The 18,168-nt window shown below is 37.3% G+C and overlaps 1 long non-coding RNA gene, 4 other non-coding genes and 6 pseudogenes across 5 annotated transcripts; all 11 read right to left on the bottom strand.

Annotated features, from left to right (window-relative positions):
• Positions 1-3,997: 3,997 nt before the first annotated feature.
• LOC116905467 lies at positions 3,998-18,059 on the bottom strand. The gene is made up of 3 exons (XR_004388539.1): positions 17,842-18,059; positions 6,013-6,094; positions 3,998-4,900 (listed from the first exon to the last, which is right to left on the bottom strand). It is a non-coding gene; the product is annotated as an uncharacterized LOC116905467 (long non-coding RNA).
• LOC116906382 lies at positions 7,443-7,514 on the bottom strand. The gene has a single exon (XR_004388652.1). It is a non-coding gene; the product is annotated as a small nucleolar RNA SNORD113/SNORD114 family (small nucleolar RNA).
• On the bottom strand, positions 8,670-8,740 carry LOC116906401. Its single transcript, XR_004388667.1, has one exon. It is a non-coding gene; the product is annotated as a small nucleolar RNA SNORD113/SNORD114 family (small nucleolar RNA).
• LOC116906349 lies at positions 10,660-10,731 on the bottom strand. The gene has a single exon (XR_004388628.1). It is a non-coding gene; the product is annotated as a small nucleolar RNA SNORD113/SNORD114 family (small nucleolar RNA).
• On the bottom strand, positions 12,225-12,296 carry LOC116906394. Its single transcript, XR_004388662.1, has one exon. It is a non-coding gene; the product is annotated as a small nucleolar RNA SNORD113/SNORD114 family (small nucleolar RNA).
• Positions 13,063-13,143, bottom strand: LOC116906355 (annotated as a pseudogene).
• Positions 13,946-14,026, bottom strand: LOC116906354 (annotated as a pseudogene).
• On the bottom strand, positions 14,834-14,914 carry LOC116906353 (annotated as a pseudogene).
• LOC116906356 lies at positions 15,717-15,797 on the bottom strand (annotated as a pseudogene).
• Positions 16,583-16,663, bottom strand: LOC116906350 (annotated as a pseudogene).
• Positions 17,465-17,540, bottom strand: LOC116906364 (annotated as a pseudogene).
• Positions 18,060-18,168: the final 109 nt, after the last annotated feature.

Below are 18,168 nucleotides of genomic sequence, written 5' to 3'. Positions count from 1 at the left end.
GCTGTCCATGCCCCAGTGGATGTCCTCAGTCCCATGTGCCTACATGCAACATTAATCAGACTAAATGAGTTATACCTTTAAAAACAGAAACTTTTATAAAGAAAAGATATGAAGTTGGGCATAAGTTGTATTTAGGGGGCAGAGGGGAAACTAGAGGGAGGGAATTGGAGGTGGATATGACCTAGATGTACTATATACATGTACGATATTTTCAAGGGATACATTTTAAATATTATTGCTTTAAAAATTTTTTTTTATTCAAGAACACAAAAGTGAGAATAACGTCCTCGTGTGTTCCTGAAAGTTGTCTACATGATTGTGCCTTACAGTTCCACACATAAATTATTCATCTTTACTGACTTACATGTGACCAGTTTAAGAATGGTCCTGGGCCATACCTCCTCCTTCATGTGATTACTACACAATTTACTAATTCACTAATAACTAATTCACTAATAAAATCAATGCAGTGGTTAGAAACTTAGAGGCAAGACCCTGCTTATCATCTAGATCGGCAATCACTTGTTGTAACAGGTTCTTCTATGACTCATCATTATACTGCCTTATTAAACAATTAACACACTTAGGGAAGCCATCACTGGGTTATCAAGCTGCCCCTCACATCCCTGTCATGCTATTCCTTGGGAGGTATGGAAATACTTGCTAATCATCTCTAAGGAAAACCATCACAGCTGAATTGTTTTTTGTGTCTACCATCCTTAAAGAAAAAATACATTTGGACTGTGCATATTTTCTAGTACAATTCATGGTTTTATGTATATAAATGGACTTCAGCATGTCAGACACATAACACGCTTCATATATCATAAGCCCTGTGCCGCCCTCATTAGTCTAGACTAGAGCCTCTTCTGCTCACACTCATTGACATGTGTTTATTAAAGAAGTAATTAATTCAATGGTCCTAATTTTAAAAACAATGATTCATAAAACCTAAGAGTGATGAATATTCTTCATGCCTTTAGGATCATTTATGATACTCATATCATGTTCCCCGATTACCATCAATGAATTCATAAATGGAATTATTCCAGGCCAATTCCATATTCATCATTTTTCCCAGTTGGCCTTGTGGAGGCTATGTTATGCTTCTGATAATTTAACAAATGATTTAAGAAAAACTTGAAAGGACATAAACCTTAATTTTCCTCACCTTAGTTTCTATGCCCTCCACCCACGAAGCAAACAGCATGGCTGGGTCCTCCAAAGCTGTAAAGCATCCTTCCTTGGAGAAAAGACAAAGAAAGTGAGAAGGAACCCCCCGGCAAAGAGTCTTCTTTCCACCACTTCACTCATTATTTCATTCAGATAGCAATTAAACATTTCATGTCATAAACACCTATATGAAAATGACCATCTCTCTGCGTGTCTGCATTTGTTGTGGCTCTGATCCATAAGCATGATTTTTCAGTACACCATATGTGTGATTGGATCTTGGGCCCACACTTGTTCTTGACACACATCAATATTCACAGTTTACATTAACATTTCATGCTTCCTTGCATATTTTCATGGGAGGGCAATGCTTTGGTTTATTTACTTTATGTTTGCTGGTCTATAAATAATTTATATTGACAAAATGAAACATGTGAATACCAAATAAAACAGAGTCCTGGATGACCTTAGTCCAATCTCAGGGACCCAGAGACTGGAAGGAGAGAATGGGCTCCCAGAAGTTGTCCTCTGGCTGCCCAAGGATATGCTGTGAGTATGAAAAAAGATCACTGTATAGTCCTAACCTTCCTCTGCAGGGTCAGTAACAGGACAGGAACTGAGCGAGTTCAATCTGAGCCACAGCCTGTATTGATAATGAAGATGTCCCGTGCCACGGAGAGACCATCTCTGGTCTGGGTGTAGGCCTATCTTCATTCTCACCTAACATTTTTATTGATTGGCACATTGATTTATGGATAATAAATGAATTAATCACAAAGGCTCTACCCGAAGGCCATTTGTCTTTGGAATTAGTTTCTAATTGAATAAGCCCCTCCACATCAATTATCCTCATTGCTACCAAGAAGTTATTTTATACAACCCCTATTCATCCCTTAGACCATGGTTGACTTTTGAAAATTATATCTACGCTCATTTTAAATGTTACAATGAGTATATGTTTAAAAATCTAAACCAAGAACTGTTTTATATTGGACAGAATGTTCCTACCATTAGGAGTAAGGGTCAGGGCCAGAAACTTGCAGGACACAGAAGCCAGGTCACATGTTCATCCTAGGATGTCAAAAGCAAAACATAGTTAAAAGGAGATTAAGGCACAGTCCACATTCATTCATGAAGTTACTTTCATGAATATGAATTTAAAGTAATGTATTTACATACTTTTCTGACTTTGCTCCATATTTTAATGGCTTCCGACTTTTTGTCTGTATTTTCATGTCTACTGTAGTAGTCACATTTATCTAATTACATTACAAGAATATAACTGAATAAAAAACTATCTAAGGAAAAGGTCCTGGGACATTCCTAGCATCCATGGTTAAGAGCTCTTCAAGCAGACATGATACATTTTACCCTGCCTATCCAGGACCTGACAGCTTCATACAGTGTACTCATTGTGGGATTAACATCCCAACATCAGTAGCACTGGGTTGAGTACATTTCTTGACATTCTTACTTAGTTTGCAAATTGATTAGTTCATAAATCTCTAATAACAACACAACAATAGCTATCAATGATGAAAACTCAGTTATAAAAAAAACAATGTATTTTTCCACATGCTTTTTGTCATATCTCTAGCTTGAGTGCAAGTTCATGTCAACTGTCCTTACCCGTTTGTGCTCTAGACATGAAGAATGGGCACAAAACACAGTCCTTACTTATTGTGGACAATGGCAAGAACTCAGAGAACCCAGTGTAGCCTCAACCTTACCACACACTGGAACAAACACTGAGACAATTGAGAGATTTATTCCACTACCCCTGGTATTACTGGGTCACTTGGATGTACCTGCTTTAGCTTCATGTGTATTTCAGAGTCTATTAAGAATAACAAGACAACACTGAACTTCTATTCTCAAAATGCAAGAGGACCAGCCATGACTGTTAACCACAAGAAACAACTCCGAAAATTTATCCTTTAAGCTATTAGCATTAATAGTGTTAATAATTAGTGTTTGTTCTCATGTTATTATCATTGGATGAAATTGTAATCCCTTTTCTTTACTAACTTATTGTTGTACATTGATTCTTCATATTTTAAAATTACTCACAATAAAAAAAACATACCTCTTTAATGCGCCCCACAAAGTGTTCTGATTGTACTTTCTCATATTGATTTCCTGACCGCAAAATAATCAAAACCTGTGAAAAGCAAACTGAGACGAGATCCTTACCAAACACCAAATCTATTTATCACATTCATTCTGGAGTGGGCAGAAGTTATAATTGTTTTTAATCTGAGGGCTTCAGTGCTCCAGACCACCTGTGACTCACGCCAGCAGCAATATTGATCCAGAGTTCTGGTAAATTCAATTCTTATCCTCCAGCCTTGTTTACGAATTAACCCACTAGCTCCCTGTGAATAATCCGAAGTCTACAGACTACTATCCTCCCGCAAACTGAAATGAACTTGGGCTAGCTTTTCATGTCTAGGCCTCATGTGCTGTAGCAATACATATCTCCCTGATGACCCATAAGCATTCAAATGTGGACTGACCTATGTAAGAATGTAGACCAATTCTGTATTCACCATGGCTCCTTTGGTTCAATTATATTTAATAGAGTTTATGGATATTGGTACGTTCAATGAAAAGAAGGTATACTTTGACCAATGACCAATTTCTTTTTGAGTGCTGGGGATAGAACCAGGGACTTGTGGATATGCGGCAAGTGCTATACTGCTTAATGAGCTTCATCCCCATGTGGCTAGAAAGAGGTATGTACATTATGCATATTTCTTAGCTGAAAGACACCACCCCTTAACTATTATTTTCTTTTGATAGTAAAATAATTAGTGCTATCTTACTTTGAAAATTATTAGTAAGGATTCAGGCATGCATATAACGTGTTGGGGTCAAATCCATCCCCATCCCACACAGTCTTTTCTGCTCTTAATATCTTTTATCTCAGGGTGTGGTTGATACAATGAGGCAAGCACCCACTCGCCCATGTATTGATTTATATTTTCGATTGATCCTTCCACTCACTCTCAATAATTGTACTTCACACCTCTTTAGTCATAGAGGAAATACTTTTTTATTAAAATGTATTTTTGTATAATATATTTGTATTACAGTTTCCCCTCACCCACCCCCTATTTCACCCCTCCAAATCCACACCCATTTATTCATCTTACATTAGAATAGAAACAGGCATCTAAAATGAAGGGGAGGAGGAGAAGAAGAAGAAGTAAAAATGAGCAAAGCATTACAGGAAAAAAGAGCTCAAGAAAATCACAAGAAACATACTCAGACACTGAGACACTTACAATTAGAGACCAATATATATATAAAAAATATCTGTAGCGTGAGAAAAGTACCCAGACAAAGCACTGTGAGTCACAAAACCCTCCGGAAATGCCATCAAGTTCATTGCGTGTTGGCCATCAGGGCTGTGGAGCCTGCTCTTAAGGGTGGTTTATATGTCCAGTGAGACTCCATTGGAGAAAACTGGTTTTTCCTTTGACAGAGTTTATCAACTGGGGAAAGCTTCTGGATTATCAGTGTAGAATGGGGTTCAGTTCCCCTCTCAGTGCTGAGAGCACATCTGGCTTAGACCTGTGCAGGTCCAGTGCATGCTGCCCCAGGCTCTGTGAGTTCATAGGTACATTGGTCGTCTTGGGTCTAGAAGGCCGTGTTTCCTTGGTGTCGTCCATTCCAATTGGCTCTTGCCCTTTTTCCACCTCCTCTTCCAGAGGGTTCCTGGGCCCTGAGGGAGGGATTTGATGGAGACATCTCAGTTAGGACTGAGTGTTCCAAGGTTAGTGGGAATAGTTTTAGAAATTGCCTATATAAGCAAATGAGACATTAATACTCTAATTGGTTTCAATGTGCCAAACAAAGAGGCAACCACCACCATCTTTGATACATTGATAAGTAAGGGAACGAAGTGAAAAGGAGGTTTGAAAAGACGATACAGCGCTCTCACTGGCCTTGCCTCAATTTTTATCCATTGTTCGGATGTGTATTAGCTTCTCTAACCAAAATAAATACTATATGCATGCTGATTATGATTGATTATTCATTTGTCTATTCATATTCATAACTAGTACTCCATGTACTACTTTAAAAAAAAAAGATTTGTTTATTTATTATTTATCAGTACACTGTAGCTGTCCTCAGACACCAGAAGATCCCATTACAGATGGTTGTGAGCCACCATGTGGTTGTTGGGAATTGAACTCGGGACCTCTGGAAGTGCATGCAGTCAGTGCTCTTAACCACTGAGCCATCTCTCATTTTTTTTTTAAGTCATTAGCCAAAAAAAATAACACTCTTAGATATTATCTTTCTTTATTTCTTTGATTTTGTGGTACTGAGGATAGAGCCCAGGGCCTCACACATCCAAGACAAGGGCTCTACTACTGAACTATCAACTGTATCAGTCCCCGAGTCACCCTAAACTGGTTTCAATATTATGAACTTATGTTGATAGATTTTCTTCCTTTGTGACATTTTTATAATAGAATAATGCTTAAATATCAGTATTTACATTTGTTCATTGACTTTTTCTAATTTTAATATATGAAATTGTAACAATAATATCAAAGTCCATGAAGAACAAAATTAATGACAAAACTCTTGTATCTTTTCACCAACTTACTACAGGACTATCACCAAGAGAGGCAGTTACTCAAGTAACCCCTCTCTTTGGACTTTTGAGTCCAAGACATCTGGTATTTGATGTGTATAGATTGTAGGTAGTGGTAACTAGTTTGGTGACAAGAGCCTATCCCTGATCATGCTAAGCACATTGAATCTCTACATGTAGTGTCATCTAAAAAAAGACATTAAAAAAGTATTACTGTAATTGTTACTCACTGTAGCTGTGACCCTAACAGCACAAGCAACCTTAGAGCTTAGGTTGAGACAGGATCCACTCGTTGATCTGAAGTGGGCCTCTCTGAGAACAGACAAGAACAAAACGAGATGCCACTCACTCATCAACTTACCTACAAATTATCTAGTCATGTCTACTCACTCTTCAGAAACAGAATAGCAACGAATATTTTACTAAGTCAAAATTAGAACATTAGCCGTTAAGTCTATAGGCCATGTCATCCGAGAAAATATATTGGAGCTACTGATAAAAAAAAAACAAACCAATATTTCTACTGTACAGCAAAAATTACATTCATCCTTATTCTATACTTTGAATATCAGCACAATTCTTTTTTTTCCTTCTTTTCTTTTTTCTTTTTTTCGAAGCTGGGGACCGAACCCAGGGCCTTGCGCTTACTAGGCAAGTGCTCTACCACTGAGCTAAATCCCCAACCCAGGACAATTCTTATTTATATTTTTATTCATGTGAATCCATTAATACTATCCGCAAGGATACAATGCTGCCTCTATTCTCACATCTGTGAGGAGGACCACTGGTAAGATACAGGGTGGACTTCAGACATCCAGAACTGTAAACATGGTGGACATTATTGATACAAAATAGGTCGACTACCATACATTTCTACACGTGTTGATTAATTACCCTGCCATTTCCCTAATAACATGTAGGTGACTATGAGTCACAAAGGGTTAGGAACAAGATCCTTAAGTCATCCACAACCTCTTTCAACTATGTAGCCGTCCTTTTTACTTTGTTGTTCTCATGCTTATTTCGCAGTCAGCCACAGTTGGTTTTGACAGATTCTGCGTGATACTTTTACAACTTCCCAAACTAAGTTAGGGGATTTGACTCTACTTACATTAGTCTCTGTGTTCTCGGGAACAAGAATGTGAATATCACCTTGAAAGTATCTACGCTGACAGTACAGAGAAGAAAAATTATATTATAGCCATTTATTCTTTCACCCCCCTTCTATTTTATTAGTCTCTTTGGCAGGAACTAAATTCTCTTAGTTCGATTTACTTGAGAAAACAATAATAAATACTCGAGCACTGAACAAGACAAGGAATTGCCATTATTTTTAGTAAATAAATTGTCCTTAGCTAGCAATACCATTAAGCCATTCATTTCTCTTGTTGTTATTGTTTGTTTGATTTTATTTATTTTACTTATTTATTTCTAAACATAAATGGTTTCCATGCTTATTACTACTTCTCAATTATCATGATTCTCATGCTGAAAAATGCTGACCTGCTTTATATCTTGATTTATATATTTACATAAAGATTCTTTCATTGACCAACTTTGAAAGACAAAAGGAAAATTAAAAATTTTAATAGGTAACATACTTGGGCACAGCTCAGAGGTGTGTCTAGAATCAGAGCACGCACACTAGGCGCCTTAAGGTACGGAACTCAGACTTCCAGACCTGTTGTCGTGATCCATGGCTCATACCCAAAAAGATGTCATCACTGATCCAACCTTGGCTTCTTAGTATCTCTGATGAACGTTTCCACTGTTCCTTAGCTAACGTTTCATTCACTAATGAAAATTACATAATTATGAATCATGAAAAAGAGACCTTTAAGTATAATTTACATCTACATTCTGGCTCCTTTGCCTAAGGTTATTATGTCTCCTTAATTCAATCTTAATTTCAATAATATTGATTAGACAACCAAGCATTTCATGGCCATGTCAACTACGCACTGGACCATGGGTCTTTGGATACTATGCAATGTCTGTGTTAAAAGAGGGCAAAGAAGTAAAACCATGAACTTTGACTCATGTTGCTTACTATGATCCTGACACATATGAGGGACCATGAAGCTGGTGGTCAGTGAGGAAGGCAACTGTTCTGACAGTGCAAAACAGAACAGGATATGAAGAGGCTCTAACGGGCACTGGATCATTCATTTCATTAGTTCTTCAAGAATGGCTAACTCATTAAGAACTCAGTGGTATATTTGAAGGTTTGAGTCTCATGTTTGGTCTGGGTGTTTTTGTTAACGTTCTTGGTGTTTTACTTACATACACTACGATTTCTAATTTTGTGTTTTGTGGGCTTTCTGTGTCTGTATTTGTATCTGTATATGGATGTGCCTCACGTGCTTAACCTTTCTTTGTTTTTCTATGTTTGCACGTTTTATTCTATTTTGCTTGTCTGTTTTGCTATGATGGCAGTTATTTGCTTGTATATTTTCTAAAGGGACGAATAGAAAAAAAAGGGATAATGTTGGATGGATGTGAAGGAATGGAGGAGATGAAGGAGAGGAAACCTCGATCAGGTTACAATGTATGAAAAAAAAATTCAAAAAAGAAAGCATTAAGGTTGAAAATAAAAACGAAAAAGTAAGTTGTGATCGAAATGTGTTACACATTTTTTTTTTGATAAAACACAGGGTCATGGCTACAATTCTACTAAGAACACTGAACATAATTTTAATTTAATGGGGGCATTCTTCTCATGTCTGAAGGACTACTGTGTTTGGAAATATAGTGTTGGCAATCTTTCTGTAAATTATGATTGTAAAATTCCCACTAATTTATATTGTTTGGTATTTTATCAAATTGCAGACGTTGACTATTCTTAGTATCTGTCACTAAGATGATCTGTCACTAGGTATTTTACAATGTGGACCTCAACTCCCAGATGTCTAGTTATGATCCACAACTCACACAGCACTAGTAGTCATCACAGATCCAACATCAGCTGTCCTCTTCTCTCTTAATTTTCTATCTTTGTTGAGCATTGATCACTACTAAAATTGAAATAATTAGGAACACAGAAAGCTAAGAATAAGATCCTTCAGTATTCTTAAGAACTACTCAAGATACTGCCATGTTGAGCATCTACTTCATTATTAATGCTTAATTTAACTATTAAATACTATCTTAAGACACATTGCATCTCAGTCATTTGGCAATGGCTGCTCATCTCAAATGATAAGCAGTTTGTATCAACATAGGACCAGCATTCCTGGCCACCCCAAATTAACACAAACACACTGACCATACTCACACTGTATATATATTATGACCCTGAAGTGCTGATAGCAGGGCATGGGAGGAATGAAGAACATGCAAATCCCACTGATGGTATCCATCCCGAGAGTGCAAAGCAGATGAGATTATAAACATTGAAATCAGTTAACTCATCCCTAAGTTCTGTCCGTTTCTGTAGCATCTTTCTTCCTAGCTCTTGTCTAGGTCTCCTCTACACTTCTACATATTCTTGGTAAAACATATGGCCATGGTTCTGTTACACAAAGGGCATTATTGTTTATATGGCAACCTGAATAACTCTATTCAAAGGAACTTGATTTTAATTTGGCATATATAAGCATTACGATTGCTATGGAGCGTGTCCCTACCCAGTGAAAGCTTTACCAACTTCCCTTTTATTCATACTTCTGTCTAATTGGAGAAGGGGACTATCATAGGTATCTGGTGTCAGGATCATTGGTATAAGCTGCATGTCATGCTGCACATTCAAACTGCTACCAACAGTGGTCACTATGAACAAAAACAATCAGCCCTCCTCTTCTCTATTAATTATGAAATGTTGATTGAGCAATAGAATTCCAGTACTATTGAAATAATTATGGTTCACAAAAATCCAAGAACAAAATTCTTAGGTTACTTCAGACCTTTATAGAATCTTTTGTCCCCTTTAGCATTTCTTTAATTATACATTCTTTTTTTAAAGATTTATTTATTTACAGTACACTGTAGTTGTTTCCAGACACACCAGAAGAGGGCATTAGATCTCATTACAGATGAATGTGATCCACAATGTGGTTGCTGAGATTTGAACTCAGGGCCTCTGGAAGAGCAGTCGGTGCTCTTAACCACTGAGCCATCTCTCCAGCCCTAATTATACATTCTTAATTTTGCAAAAATACTGTTAAATATTTTATTATTATTAATTATTATTATTATTAAATATTTAAATATTTTATTTCACTCAGATAACATATTATATATGTTATATAATTATAATAATTAATTAATTATATATATAATATATATAATATATATATTATTATATAATATATTATATATTATATGTTATGTTATATATGGAAAATGTTAGTCCTCCAGGTTAACAACTAGGGTTATACCAATAAAATAAACTGTCTTTAGAAGTAACCTAAACTTAAACTTGAGTATTGGCTACACTCAGAAGATATAGATATATCTTAGGAATGGAAAACAGCAGGCTAGAAAGAACACATGAGTAAGGTTAAGAGTACATTCTAAATGACAAACCAGAAGACACTAAAAATGAATGGACATTCTGGTTTCCCTTATCCAGTGCTTTCTCCCTGTTTGCTTTTTTCTCTATCAGTCATCTAAGTATGCAATACACTACTGTGTATAATTTTTGAAAAACAAGTAAGTGTCCATTCTCTATCCGTGGCAAGATTATTGTCATTGGCTTTAGTTGCTGCGTCATCCAATGTCAGCAAGTTCAAATGTGCAACTCGGTTTGGTACATATTAGTAGAATGATGTCTTGATTCTAAATCAGCTTAACTATTTACTTTGTCCATATTTTATCTAAAAATGGACCATTGCTAACATCTGCCACTAAGGTCATAAGCATATTAGATCTTTTATGATGTGAACCTCAGACTTCCAGACAGGTACTCATGATCCATGACTCATACGCCACCCATGGTCATCACTGGTCCAACATCAGACCTCTCCTTTTCTATGAATATCTATATTGTTGTCAAGCAATTGATCAAGCAAACTATTAAGATGATCATTATCACAAAAATATCTTAAGGAAAATATAACTGAGTAGATGACCAACAGCTACAGAATCTGTTATCCTGTTAGTATCAGTTATATTCTATGTTCTCTATCAGGCAAAAAAAATCATGTTAAACATTCTATCTCACACAGACACTTTACTTACCACTTAGAGCAGTGGGTGTAGTCATTCAAAGTATGCAAAAAACCAAGGTGTGAACACTGACTACACAACTTTGTCCATCTTATGACTACAACGAACATAACAGGAATCTCGCCAATGAGGAAGAGTATATACCTCAGCTTAGGGGGATCCATTCTAAGTACAAAGCAGAGGAGACCATGAAAAAATATTCACTTTGTGCCAACTGTGAAATAACCCCTCCATATTACTCACTCCTCTCTAGATACAATACACTACTCTGTGTCCTTGTTATTTTTTAAAAAGGCCTACAGATAACATTGCCAAGAGTGGATATGGTATGACATACTCAGATATCAAGTACAAATGAATTATTGTTTGGTATATAGTTAGTTCTCTGATAAAAGTACATCTTGATTAAAAATGTTTTCAAATTTTTATATTTTTCTAATTTATCTAAATATAATTTATTCCTAGACCTGTAGTAACAATACACTATTCATGCAGCATCAGTGGCCATGACCACCTACTCCTCTACTGATTGATGAACAATTAACCACAAGTACTACTGAGATAATTATAAGTCACAAACATCCTTGAATAGATTCCAGCATTTCCAAATACCCTTTGCCATGATTAGAAACCTTTTCATGTTAAATATATAGAAGAAAATTTCTAAACATTATTCTTCACTCACATTCTACTTTAACTGTTTGTCAATGGCTGTCCTCGCAAATAGTAGTGTTGCTTTTTTTTTTTTTAAATCAATACATACACAGTCATTAAAAACAACATGAGCAAACACAGGACCATTGACTCTATTCCCACGGTTTCATAGTATGAACCCAACGAGCTGAATGGAGCTCACATCCAAGTGAGTATTTGTAAATGAACTTAGGGCAAGTCCATTCAGAGTGTATGAAGCAGCAGAGGATATAAAAGGACTGGCATTCTCATCACGTATTCCTGCTCGCTGCTTGCTTGTCTTTCTGCCCTCTTCTTATCACTCATCTACATAGGCACTGCACTACAATGTTCTTATTGAGAAAACCAATGCCCATTACTGTAACTCTAACAGGGACACTGCCGATACATTTAATTGATACGAGAGCCTCAGATATCACATCAGAGAAAGGATTATGTTTGGTGTATATTTTAATAATCTTGTGCAACTAGGTATTCAATAGAAAATGAGTTAGGGATTTATTTTATTGACATTTTACCTAACCGTAACTCATTCCTAATTTTCATCACCGAGGTCATGATTTTATAACAAGTATTTGATGATGCAGATCTCAGACTTCCAGACCTGCAGCCATCATCCACAAATCACGTGCTACCAGTGGTCAAGACTGACCACGAATCCTAGACTTCCTATTGCAAATAGTTATTGAAATGATTATACATCACAAAATAATGTAAGGAAAAGATTCCTCAGCATATATCAGACCTGTATAGAATCCTTTTCTCCTATTGACGATCTCTTACGTTACACATTTTCTATTTAGTAAAATTTTATGATAATGTTTATCTATATTTCATATTAACCTCTTAGCCATAACTACTCTTCCAGATGATAACTAGGGTTTCAAAAATACAGTGATCAGTCTTTAAAAGCAATGGCACACAAGACATGAACACTTAATACACTTATAAAAAATCTATAATACAAAGACAATGACCTCAAGACTGAGGAAGAACTTGAAATCACCTTGGAGGTATCTATTCTGAGAGTAAAGTGCAGAAAAAAAATGAAAAAAAGATTAACTTTCTCTTTACTCATCCATAATTTCCAGCTATCTACCTTGATCACTTCTACTCTATCCAATCCCTTGCTTGAGCTATCAATCCACTTGGATTGGCTCTTCCTGACACATCAAACCACTATGACTCTGACGTCACCATACATAGCCAATGATTTTCCATGGCTTATGGGGATTCCTTTGTCATCGTTTCTGTCTCAGATACTACCCGGTCAAGATGATTAGCACTCTTCCTATATGACTATGTCTTAGTAGACACGATTTCCAATTTTTTCTTTAATCTACATTAAAACTCCATGTTGAAAGTAGACTGTTCCTAACATCTCTCACCAGGATCCCAGCATGCAGTGCATAGATTATGATGTGGACCTCAGACTCCCAATGTTGTGTTCATCATGGATGTCTCAGAGGACTCCCAGATGTTTTATGGTCATCAATGATCCAACATCATCCCCCCAGGCAACTGTGTTGAATTTATTGAGCAGATGATCACTAGTAGTGCTAGTTAGATTTCCATTGAAAACTAACATTAACTACCAGATGCTTGAGTGTACTTTAAACTCTAGAGCATCTTTGGCAGTGGTCACTACCTCTGTCATTGCACAGTCTTCATAGGAATCAGTTCATGGAACAAATTGTTTTCCTATGTGTTCCTTATTGAACCACTGTCTACAGTTGCTCTCCCAAGATACTCAACTCATGCAGGAAGAGGGATTACATGCAAGAAAAAAAAATCGTACTGAAGAATATAAGATGAACTCACACTGTCGCAATTTGCTGACCCAAACCGGGAATCCCAAACCTCAAGACTGAGGAAGAACTTGGAAATCACCTTGGAGGTATCTATTCTGAGAGTAAAGTGCAGAAAAAAAATGAAAAAAAGATTAACTTTCTCTTTACTCATCCATAATTTACAGCTATCTGCCTTGATCACTTCTACTCTATCCATCCCTTGCTTGAGCTATCAATCCACTTGGATTGGCTCTTCCTGACACATCAAACCACTATGACTCTGACGTCACCATACATAGCCAATGATTTTTCATGGCTTATGGGGATTCCTCTGTCATCGTTTCTGACTCAGATACTACCCGGTCAAGATGATTAGCACTCTTCCTATATGACTATGTCTTAGTAGACACGATTTCCAATTTATTCTTTAATCTACATTAAAACTCCATGTAGAAAGTAGACTGTTCCTAACATCTCTCACCAGGATCCCAGCATGCAGTGCATAGATTATGATGTGGACCTCAGACTCCCAATGTTGTGTTCATCATGGATGTCTCAGAGGACTCCCAGATGTTTTATGGTCATCAATGATCCAACATCATCCCCCCAGGCAACTGTGTTGAATTTATTGAGCAGATGATCACTAGTAGGGCTAGTTAGATTTCCATTGAAAACTAACATTAACTACCAGATGCTTGAGTGTACTTTAAACTCTAGAGCATCTTTGGCAGTGGTCACTACCTCTGTCATTGCACAGTCTTCATAGGAATCAGTTCATGGAACAAATTGTTTTCCTATGCGTTCCTTATTGAACCACTGTCTACAGTTGCTCTCCCAAGATACTCAACTCATGCAGGAAGAGGGATTACATGCAAGAAAAAAAAATCGTACTGAAGAATGTAAGATGAACTCACACTGTCGCAATTTGCTGACCCAAACCGGGAATCCCAAACCTCAAGACTGAGGAAGAACTTGGAAATCACCTTGGAGGTATCTATTCTGAGAGTAAAGTGCAGAAAAAAAATGAAAAAAAGATTAACTTTCTCTTTACTCATCCATAATTTCCAGCTATCTACCTTGATCACTTCTACTCTATCCAATCCCTTGCTTGAGCTATCAATCCACTTGGATTGGCTCTTCCTGACACATCAAACCACTATGACTCTGACGTCACCATACATAGCCAATGATTTTCCATGGCTTATGGGGATTCCTTTGTCATCGTTTCTGTCTCAGATACTACCCGGTCAAGATGATTAGCACTCTTCCTATATGATTATGTCTTAGTATTAGACACGATTTCCAATTTTTTTCTTTAATCTACATTAAAACTCCATGTTGAATGTAGACTGTTCCTAACATCTCTTACCAGGATCCCAGCATGCAGTGCATAGATTATGATGTGGACCTCAGACTCCCAATGTTGTGTTCATCATGGATGTCTCAGAGGACTCCCAGATGTTTTATGGTCATCAATGATCCAACATCATCCCCCCAGGCAACTGTGTTGAATTTATTGAGCAGATGATCACTAGTAGTGCTAGTTAGATTTCCATTGAAAACTAACATTAACTACCAGATGCTTGAGTGTACTTTAAACTCTAGAGCATCTTTGGCAGTGGTCACTACCTCTGTCATTGCACAGTCTTCATAGGAATCAGTTCATGGAACAAATTGTTTTCCTATGTGTTCCTTATTGAACCACTGTCTACAGTTGCTCTCCCAAGATAATCAACTCATAGGGGAATAGGGATTACATGCAAGAAAAAAAATCGTACTGAAGAATATAAGATGAACTCACACTCTCGCAATTTGCTGACCCAAACCGGGAATCCCAAACCTCAAGACTGAGGAAGAACTTGGAAATCACCTTGGAGGTATCTATTCTGAGAGTAAAATGCAGAAAAAAAATGACAAAAAGATTAACTTTCTCTTTACTCATCCATAATTTCCAGCTATCTGCCTTGATCACTTCTACTCTATCCAATCCCTTGCTTGAGCTATCAATCCACTTGGATTGGCTCTTCCTGACACATCAAACCACTATGACTCTGACGTCACCATACATAGCCAATGATTTTCCATGGCTTATGGGGATTCCTCTGTCATCGTTTCTGTCTCAGATACTACCCGGTCAAGATGATTAGCACTCTTCCTATATGACTATGTCTTAGTAGACACGATTTCCAATTTTTTCTTTAATCTACATTAAAACTCCATGTTGAAAGTAGACTGTTCCTAACATCTCTCACCAGGATCCCAGCATGCAGTGCATAGATTATGATGTGGACCTCAGACTCGCAATGTTGTGTTCATCATGGATGTCTCAGAGGACTCCCAGATGTTTTATGGTCATCAATGATCCAACATCATCCCCCCAGTCAACTGTGTTGCATTTATTGAGCAGATGATCACTAGTAGTGCTGGTTAGATTTCCATTGAAAACTAACATTAACTATGAGATGCTTGAGTGTACTTTAAACTCTAGCACTACCTCTGTCATTGCACTGTCTTCATAGGAATCAGTACATGGAACATATGTTTTTTCCTATGCGTTCCTTATTGAACCACTGTCTACAGTTGCTCTCCCAAGATAATCAACTCAAAGGGGAATAGGGATTACATGCAAGAAAAAAAATCGTACTGAAGAATATAAGATGAACTCACACTCTCGCAATTTGCTGACCCAAACCGGGAATCCCAAACCTCAAGACTGAGGAAGAACTTGGAAATCACCTTGGAGGTATCTATTCTGAGAGTAAAGTGCAGAAAAAAAATGACAAAAAGATTAATTTTCTCTTTACTCATCCATAATTTCCAGCTATCTACCTTGATCACTTCTACTCTATCCAATCCCTTGCTTGAGCTATCAATCCACTTGGATTGGCTCTTCCTGACACATCAAACCACTATGACTCTGACGTCACCATACATAGCCAATGATTTTCCATGGCTTATGGGGATTCCTTTGTCATCGTTTCTGTCTCAGATACTACCCGGTCAAGATGATTAGCACTCTTCCTATATGACTATGTCTTAGTAGACACGATTTCCAATTTTTTCTTTAATCTACATTAAAACTCCATGTTGAAAGTAGACTGTTCCTAACATCTCTCACCAGGATCCCAGCATGCAGTGCATAGATTATGATGTGGACCTCAGACTCCCAATGTTGTGTTCATCATGGATGTCTCAGAGGACTCCCAGATGTTTTATGGTCATCAATGATCCAACATCATCCCCCCAGGCAACTGTGTTGAATTTATTGAGCAGATGATCACTAGTAGTGCTAGTTAGATTTCCATTGAAAACTAACATTAACTACCAGATGCTTGAGTGTACTTTAAACTCTAGAGCATCTTTGGCAGTGGTCACTACCTCTGTCATTGCACAGTCTTCATAGGAATCAGTTCATGGAACAAATTGTTTTCCTATGCGTTCCTTATTGAACCACTGTCTACAGTTGCTCTCCCAAGATACTCAACTCATGCAGGAAGAGGGATTACATGCAAGAAAAAAAATCGTACTGAAGAATATAGGGTGAACTCACACTCTCGCAATTTGCTGACCCAAACAGGGAATCCCAAACCTCAAGACTGAGGAAGAACTTAGAAATCACCTTGGAGGTATCTATTCTGAGAGTAAAATGCAGATAAAAAAATGAAAAAAAGATTAACTTTCTCTTTACTCATCCATAATTTACAGCTATCTGCCTTGATCACTTCTACTCTATCCAATCCCTTGCTTGAGCTATCAATCCACTTGGATTGGCTCTTCCTGACACATCAAACCACTATGACTCTGACGTCACCATACATAGCCAATGATTTTCCATGGCTTATGGGGATTCCTCTGTCATCGTTTCTGACTCAGATACTACCCGGTCAAGATTATTAGCACTCTTATATGGGATTATTTCTTATTACACACGATTTCCAAATTTTAATTAATCTACATTAAAACTCCATGTAGAAAGTAGACTGTTCCTAACATCTCTTACCAGGATCCCAGCATGCAGTGCATAGATTATGATGTGGACCTCAGACTCGCAATGTTCATCATGGATGTCTCAGAGGACTCACAGATGTTTTATGGTCATCAATGATCCAACATCATCCCCCCAGTCAACTGTGTTGCATTTATTGAGCAGATGATCACTAGTAGTGCTGGTTAGATTTCCATTGAAAACTAACATTAACTATGAGATGCTTGAGTGTACTTTAAACTCTAGCACTACCTCTGTCATTGCACTGTCTTCATAGGAATCAGTACATGGAACATATGTTTTTTCCTATGCGTTTCTTATTGAACCACTGTCTACAGTTGCTCTCCCAAGATAATCAACTCAAAGGGGAATAGGGATTACATGCAAGAAAAAAAATCGTACTGAAGAATATAAGATGAACTCACACTCTCGCAATTTGCTGACCCAAACCGGGAATCCCAAACCTCAAGACTGAGGAAGAACTTGGAAATCACCTTGTAGGTATCTATTCTGAGAGTAAAGTGCAGAAAAAAATGACAAAAAGATTAATTTTCTCTTTACTCATCCATAATTTCCAGCTATCTACCTTGATCACTTCTACTCTATCCAATCCCTTGCTTAAGCTATCAATCCACTTGGATTGGCTCTTCCTGACACATCAAACCACTATGACTCTGACGTCACCATACATAGCCAATGATTTTCCATGGCTTATGGGGATTCCTTTGTCATCGTTTCTGTCTCAGATACTA

Source organism: Rattus rattus, chromosome 7 (genome assembly GCF_011064425.1).
Source record: "Rattus rattus isolate New Zealand chromosome 7, Rrattus_CSIRO_v1, whole genome shotgun sequence".
Lineage (NCBI taxonomy): Eukaryota > Metazoa > Chordata > Mammalia > Rodentia > Muridae > Rattus > Rattus rattus.
This window is presented reverse-complemented; position numbering and strand designations above follow the sequence as displayed.